Source organism: Schistocerca cancellata, chromosome 5 (genome assembly GCF_023864275.1).
Source record: "Schistocerca cancellata isolate TAMUIC-IGC-003103 chromosome 5, iqSchCanc2.1, whole genome shotgun sequence".
Taxonomy (NCBI): domain Eukaryota; kingdom Metazoa; phylum Arthropoda; class Insecta; order Orthoptera; family Acrididae; genus Schistocerca; species Schistocerca cancellata.
In genome coordinates this window covers 471,290,077-471,298,426 of record NC_064630.1, presented here as the reverse complement: position 1 = coordinate 471,298,426, position 8,350 = coordinate 471,290,077, and the positions used below count along the sequence as shown (strand labels likewise).

At 43.2% G+C, this 8,350-nt stretch overlaps 1 non-coding gene across 1 annotated transcript; it reads right to left on the bottom strand.

The window, feature by feature from the left end:
- Nucleotides 1–5,406: 5,406 nt before the first annotated feature.
- On the bottom strand, nucleotides 5,407–5,481 carry Trnas-cga (transfer RNA serine (anticodon CGA)). Its single transcript has one exon. It is a non-coding gene; the product is annotated as a tRNA-Ser (tRNA).
- Between the last annotated feature and the right edge of the window lie 2,869 nt (nucleotides 5,482–8,350).

Below are 8,350 nucleotides of genomic sequence, written 5' to 3'. Positions count from 1 at the left end.
CTTATTTCTGTCACCCATGCTACCATTGATTTCTTTTTTTCCAGGAATACAAAATACTTTTTCATTTGCTGTTCTTTTTTATTTGGTAGAGGTGTCCAAAGAAGACTAATTGTTGCTTTGCCATTACTTCTGATTTCTCTCTATATTTTTGTATATCTCTTCATTCTTTCTCATTTTACAACCATACGTGAATCATTGTCATGCATATACACATTCTGGTCTTACCACTGTGGTATAGTGTTTTAATATCAAATCAAACAATGAAAAATCCAGGATGGAATGTTATAAGATTATGAAAAGATAAAATGCTACTCACCATATAGTAAAAGACTGGATGTGGTGGTGGAATGAGGGCTGTGGAGTGCAGGAATGGGAAGGGGCTGGATGGGTAAGAAAAATGCCCATGGCCTTACCACTGTTGAACAGTACCTTTCCTATGCCCAATGGATTCCAAACCAACAATCTCCTTCCCAGTCACCATGACCAACTGTATCCTCACCCATAATTAGTTCTCCTATAGACAAATCTGGGGTACGGTTATGGGGTTAAATGGCTCTGAGCACTATGGGACTTAACATCTATGGTCATCAGTCCCCTAGAACTTAGAACTACTTAAACCTAACTAACCTAAGGACAGCACACAACACCCAGCCATCATAAGGCAGAGAAAATCCCTGACCCCGCCGGGAATCAAACCCAGGAACCCGGGCGTGGGAAGCGAGAACGCTACCACACGACCACGAGATGCGGGCCGGGGTACGGTTATGGGCAACTGCATGGTACCTGTTGTGTCTAGACAAGACAGCCTAGACACAATGAGAGGAAGCCGAAAGGCACGCGCTTAAACTCATGCAGGCTGGCGTGAGGTCTGAAACAGGATACGTAATGAATGCTATAAAGAAAAGTACGTAGCTTCTGGAATACTTAACTTTAATCCACATTTGTAGAACATCGCTCTTGATGATACATTAATAAAATCTCAATATCTATTATCTATACTGGCAATGGCGCCTTGCTAGGTTGTAGCAAATGTAGCTGAAGGCTATGCTAACTATCGTCTCGGCAAATGAGAGCATAGTTCTCAGGAAACCATGGCTAGCAACGTCAGCTGTACAACTGGGCTGAGTGCTAGGATCTGTCTCTAGACCTGCCGTGTGGCGGCGCTCGGTCTGCAATTACTGACAGTGGCGACACGCGGGTCCGTCGTATACTAGCGGACTGCGGCCGATTTAAAAGCTACCACCTAGCAAGTGTGGTGTCTGGCAGTGACACCACAGTACCGTCCTAAACCTATCTATTCTCGGGCCATCTAGAGGAATCCTTCCTTAATACCTAGAATCCTAAACTCCTGACCTGGTTCAGATTCGTGATGACATCTTCCCGATTTTGATCATGAGTGAGGACACCCTATCCACATTCCTCCAGAACCTCAACTGGTTCTCCCTCATTTTGCTTCACCTGGTCCTACTCAACCCATCAAACCAGCTTCCCATATGTTGACCTCCACCTCAAAGATGGCTGCATCAGTACCCGTATTCATATAAAACCTACAACACACTTTGACAGGTGCCACCTGTTCCATACCAAGAAGTCCCTTCCGTATAGCCTGGCCACCCAAGACCATTGCATCTACAGTGTTGTGTGGTCCTTCTCGAAATTTTCTGAGGGCCAATGTTAAAAAATATATCAGCTCAACCACTTGTTTACAGTGTTTTGGAAGTCAAGCTTCCATCATCAGAATAATAAAAAGTAAAAGAACCTGTTAAAACTCGCTGAAATGGAACATGCACCAGGCACAATAAAATTGATAATAAAACTAAAACATTATGGCTACTTCCCTTGTTGCAGCCGTGTCTTCCAAGGTGCATCTCCACATAGTCATCAAAATATAAAAAAAAAACTGTAACATGGTGTCACCTATGGTGTTCAACATCTAACCACATTGTGACACCATTTTAGAGTTTTTTTTTTTTTTTTAATATTTTGATGACTATGTGGAGATGCACCTTGGAAGACATGGCTGCAACAAGGGAAGTAGCAACGATGTTTTAATTTTATTATCAATTTTATTGTGCCTGGTGCATGTTCCATTTCTTTTACTTTTTATTATTCTGATGATGGACGCTTAACTTCCGAAACGCGTCAATCTTAGTGTTTTACACTATAAACAAGTGGTTGAGCTGATGTATTTTTTAACATTGACATTCACAACCATGACCTCTCATCCAGCATGGATAAAATCAAAGTTACTGAGGGCCTCACAGAGACCTTCACAGACCATAATTATCCTCCCAACCTTGTACAAAAACAAATCTCCTGTGCCTTATCTTTCCAGTCTTCCACCAACCTCTTGAAGTCTCACTGTCTAGCTACAGAGGAGAATTCCCATCGTAACTCAATACCACCCAGGACTGGAGAAACTTAACTGAATTCTCTGTCAGCATTTTGACTACCTCTCATTGTGTCCTTAAATGAGAAATGTTTTGTCCATTGTCCTTCTCCCCCTTCCCATAGTGGTATTCCACTGTCCACCAAATATACACAATATACCCGTCCATCCCCACAAAAACCCTGCTCCCAACCTCTTATCTCATGGCTCATATCCCTGTAATAGACCTAGATGCAGTACTTTTCCCATACATCCTCCCACCACTACCTACTCCAGTCCAGTCACAAACATCACTTATCCCATCATGGCAGGGCTACCTGTGAAACCAGTCATGTAATCTACAAACTAAGCTGCAACCACTTTGCTGCATTCCGTGTGGGCATGACAACCAACAAGCTGTCTGTGTGCATGAATGGCAACTGAAAAACTGTGACCAAGAAACAAGTGGACCACCCTGCTGCTGAGCATGCTGCCCAACACGACATCCTTCATTTCACTGACTGCTTCACAGTTTGTGCCATATGGATCCTTCCCACCAACACCAGCCTTTTTGAATTGTGCAGGTGGGAACTCTCCTTGCAACACATCCTATGTTCCTGTAACCCTCCTGGCCTCAACTTTCATTAGTCATTTTTTTCACCCATCCAGCCCCTTCCCTGTTCCCATTACAACCCGATACAGCCCTCATTCCACCCACGCACCCAGTCTTACTTCTCTTCTTTTCTGCAACCTTGCCCCCATTTACCCGGTCCGTCTAACCTCCTGAGGGAACCTAGCTGCCCTACCCTCTTTCCACCTCGTCCTTGTGTGGTCCCCAGCAGCACTTCACTGTCCTCCCACCCTACCTTGCTATCCCTCCCCCTCTCCACCTCAGCCTCCTCCTTACCTCCACCCACTTGTCTCACCCATGATGCACTGCCGCTGTTGCACCTATTTTCAACAAAGGCCTTGTTGGCCAAAAACTTATACTGTGACAGTCTTTTAGTTGCATCTATCTACAACTCAGCATCTCCACTCTATGGTGAGTAGCAGCTTTCTTTTTCATAGTGTTTTAATATTGTCCTTGTAGGTATGCAATTCTTGTTACACATATTTTTGTCAAACTGTAATGTGACAGATTGGGGCCACATATCCAATAATACTAGAATACCTGAAACTGGACTGCTTGATACATATGTCACATTTTATTTTAGTTGACCACAATATTATTGTGCCTGGGAGTGAGGGTGCTTCAGTCAGCTTACTGTGAGTCAGTGTTAATTGGGGCTGACAGTATATGCACAACTGACCTGAAAGCATTGACAGTGCAACGAGTTTTCCATTTCACCTCTTTGCTTGTTTACTGTAACACTACCATGTGTTTTGGATAAAGGCCCAGTGCAATAATATCATTGTTTAGTAATACTAACTCACTGTCAACACCACATAAATGTCAATTATTAGCATGCTTTTCTGGTGTTTGACCATGCAACTGAATTGTATAATGTTCTCTTTTCTGAAAACATAGAAAAGTTTTGTTAAAATGCAGTGCCCTGCAAATTAGTTTAAAATTCTAACATCATAAATGTTTTGAAATGCGTGAAACTCCAGGGACATTGACATAGCTTAATGCTCAGCTACACCTGGCATCAGATGAACAGTGTTTTAAAAGTTCAGACTATTTGCTCTTTCCATTTTATTAACTCTTACATATACTGCAAATATTTCTAAATCTATCTATTTCTAAATATATCTAAATTTACTAAATCACTCCATTTTACCTGTTCGTGTTTCTATATATTTTAGTGTGAAACTTACTGGCAGATTAAAACTGTGTGCCCGACCGAGACTCGAACTCGGGACCTTTGCCTTTCGCGGGCAAGCGATCTACCACCTGAGCTACCGAAGCACGACTCACGGCCGGTACTCACAGCTTTACTTCTGCCAGTACCTCGTCTCCTACCTTCCAAACTTTACAGAAGCTCTCCTGCGAACCTTGCAGAACTAGCACTCCTGAAAGAAAGGATATTGCGGAGACATGGCTTAGCCACAGCCTGGGGGATGTTTCCAGAATGAGATTTTCACTCTGCAGCGGAGTGTGCGCTGATATGAAACTCCTGGCAGATTAAAACTGTGTGCCCGACCGAGACTCGAACTAGGGACCTTTGCCTTTCGCGGGCAAGCGCTCTACCACCTGAGCTACCGAAGCACAACTCACGCCCGGTACTCATAGCTGTACTTCTGCCAGTACCTCGTCTCCTACCTTCCAAACTTTACAGAAGCTCTCCTGCGAACCTTGCAGAACTAGCACTCCTGAAAGAAAGGATATTGCGGAGACATGGCTTAGCCACAGCCTGGGGGATGTTTCCAGAATGAGATTTTCACTCTGCAGCGGAGTGTGCGCTGATATGAAACTTCCTGGCAGATTAAAACTGTGTGCCCGACCGAGACTCGAACTCGGGACCTTTGCCTTTCGCGGGCAAGTGCTCTACCACCTGAGCTACCGAAGCACGACTCACGCCCGGTACTCACAGCTTTACTTCTGCCAGTACCTCGTGTCCTACCTTCCAAACTTTACAGAAGCTCTCCTGCGAACCTTGCAGAACTAGCACTCCTGAAAGAAAGGATATTGCGGAGACATGGCTTAGCCACAGCCTGGGGGATGTTTCCAGAATGAGATTTTCACTCTGCAGCGGAGTGTGCGCTGATATGAAACTTCCTGGCAGATTAAAACTGTGTGCCCGACCGAGACTCGAACTCGGGACCTTTGCCTTTCGCGGGCAAGCGCTCTACCACCTGAGCTACCGAAGCACGACTCATGCCCGGTACTCACAGCTTTACTTCTGCCAGTACCTCGTCTCCTACCTTCCAAACTTTACAGAAGCTCTCCTGCGAACCTTGCAGAACTAGCACTCCTGAAAGAAAGGATATTGCGGAGACATGGCTTAGCCACAGCCTGGGGGATGTTTCCAGAATGAGATTTTCACTCTGCAGCGGAGTGTGCGCTGATATGAAACTTCCTGGCAGATTAAAACTGTGTGCCCGACCGAGACTCGAACTCGGGACCTTTGCCTTTCGCGGGCAAGCGCTCTACCAACTGAGCTACCGAAGCACGACTCACGCCCGGTGGTAGAGCGCTTGCCCACGAAAGGCAAAGGTCCCGAGTTCGAGTCTCGGTCGGGCACACAGTTTTAATCTGCCAGGAAGTTTCATATCAGCGCACACTCCGCTGCAGAGTGAAAATCTCATTCTGGAAACATCCCCCAGGCTGTGGCTAAGCCATGTCTCCGCAATATCCTTTCTTTCAGGAGTGCTAGTTCTGCAAGGTTCGCAGGAGAGCTTCTGTAAAGTTTGGAAGGTAGGAGACGAGGTACTGGCAGAAGTAAAGCTGTGAGTACCGGGCGTGAGTCGTGCTTCGGTAGCTCAGGTGGTAGAGCGCTTGCCCGCGAAAGGCAACGGTCCCGAGTTCGAGTCTCGGTTGGGCACACAGTTTTAATCTGCCAGGAAGTTTCATATCAGCGCACACTCCACTGCAGAGTGAAAATCTCATTCTGGAAACATCCCCCAGGCTGTGGCTAAGCCATGTCTCCGCAATATCCTTTCTTTCAGGAGTGCTAGTTCTGCAAGGTTCGCAGGAGAGCTTCTGTAAAGTTTGGAAGGTAGGAGACGAGGTACTGGCAGAAGTAAAGCTGTGAGTACCGGGCGTGAGTCGTGCTTCGGTAGCTCAGGTGGTAGAGCGCTTGTCCGCGAAAGGCAAAGGTCCCGAGTTCGAGTCTCAGTCGGGCACACAGTTTTAACCTGCCAGGAAGTTTCATATCAGTGCACACTCCGCTGCAGAGTGAAAATCTCATTCTGGAAATATCTCCCAGGCTGTGGCTAAGCCATGTCTCCGCAATATCCTTTCTTTCAGGAGTGCCAGTTCTGCAAGGTTCGCAGGAGAGCTTCTGTAAAGTTTGGAAGGTAGGAGACGAGGTACTGGCAGAAGTAAAGCTGTGAGTACTGGGCGTGAGTCGTGCTTCGGTAGCTCAGGTGGTAGAGTGCTTGCCCGCGAAAGGCAAAGGTCCCGAGTTCGAGTCTCGGTCGGGCACACAGTTTTAATCTGCCAGGAAGTTTCATATCAGCGCACACTCCGCTGCAGAGTGAAAATCTCATTCTGTATTTTAGTGTATTTTTTTTTATATTGTGATTAATTTTGGATTTTCAGCCATAATTTTGGGAGCAGTTCCGTTCCCTATTTTTTTTTCCAGAACATTTATTTTTCTAGCTGCCTCTATTAGACTTTCTGGAAGTACTGAAAAATCATCTGCAAGAGGCACATAGCCTTAATTCCAGTTATTTTCTTTCCTGAATTATGCACTCATTTTGGTGTTTGTTTAGCTCCAAATTCTAGATTCTTACAATTTTTTCTAAAATGTAGCAAAAACGATAATCTGTCACCTTGTCTAACATGTGTTTTATTTCAAATGGCTGAGACTTCTCCCCTAAATTTAACTTAAGGTACTGTATTTGTCAGGGTTTCATGAGTTATGTTTGCTGAATTCTCTTGTTCAAAAAATGTTTAAATGTGTGTGAAATCTTATGGGACTTAACTGCTAAGGTCATCAGTCCATAAGCTTACACACTACTTAACCTAAATTATCCTAAGGACAAACACACACACCCATCCCCGAGGGAGGACTCGAACCTCTGCCGGGACCAGCCACACAGTCCATGACTGCAGTGCCTTAGACCACTCGGCTAATCCCGCGTGGCTGAATTCTCTAACTACGGTATTTTATTTATTGTGTCTCTGACTAACAAATCTGAAGCTTTCTTGAAATCGATAAATGATGCTGGTTTAGGATAGCTGGTTGACATTCTGTGGTGAATTGTTAATTTTAAACTAAAAGTCTATTTGTGCAGGATCTTAACTTTCAAAAACCACATCACTACTCTCCAAGTTGTTTGTCTAAAGTTTCCTCACCTCTATTCACGGGGATTTTTGATAATGCTTTGTGAGCTACTGGAAACAGTGACACTCCTCTGTTACTTTTAACATTTTGTTTGTCTCCATGTTTATATGGTGGTGAATTAATACTATTTTCCACTCTTCTGAACTGTTTTCTGCTTTTCAAGTGTTCTCAAAAAGCAAGTGTAGGAAACTTATAACTTTATTTTCTGGCCATTTAAGTAATTCTGATGTAATACCTCATTGTTTTGGGGTGTTTTGATGGCTTCATAAATTTCTAGCTCTGTTTTGTGGGATTTTATGGTATTGCTGGAAATTCTAACTTAACTGGTGAGATTGGATAGTTTAATAGCTGGCCAAAAATATTTCTAATGTATAACATTTTTTAAAATTATTTAACCTTATTTTGTGATTTTCATTTATGAAACAAATACAATTGACAGTGTGTTTAAAAGTTTGTAAACATTTCTAGTATTATTCCTGGTGAAATTTTCTTTGCATAAATTATGGGTTTTCAAAATGTTTTCTCATTTTTTTTAAATTTTCTGTAGTAATATTGGTGCTGCTGGATTTGTGTGTGTGTGTGTGGGGGGGGGGGGGGGGTCTGGGGTTTCTCTTGTTTTAGATTAAATTATATTTTAACCTTAGACAGATTCTGATCCAAATCAAATCCCCCATTTTGGATTGCTTAAACATTCATAGAATCTTTGATATTCTTTTTGGATATGGCTACATGATCCAGTTGAAACTTTCCTAGATTTGCATTTGATGATATCCAAGGTTTAGCCTTTCTTGGAAGTTTAGAAAAATGTGTGGACATCAGTTTTAATTGGAAAATTTCACATATACTGATCATTTTTTCTCCATTTCTGTTTGCTTCTAATTAACTGGATATTTGTCTACAATATTTTTAAGTTTCTTTCCCTCCTAATGGCAATTAGTAAAGATATCACTTTCATTCTTGCACTTTATTGTTAACAGGGACATTCTACTATCTGATTTTTTGTTTACATAAAATGTTATTACAAATATTG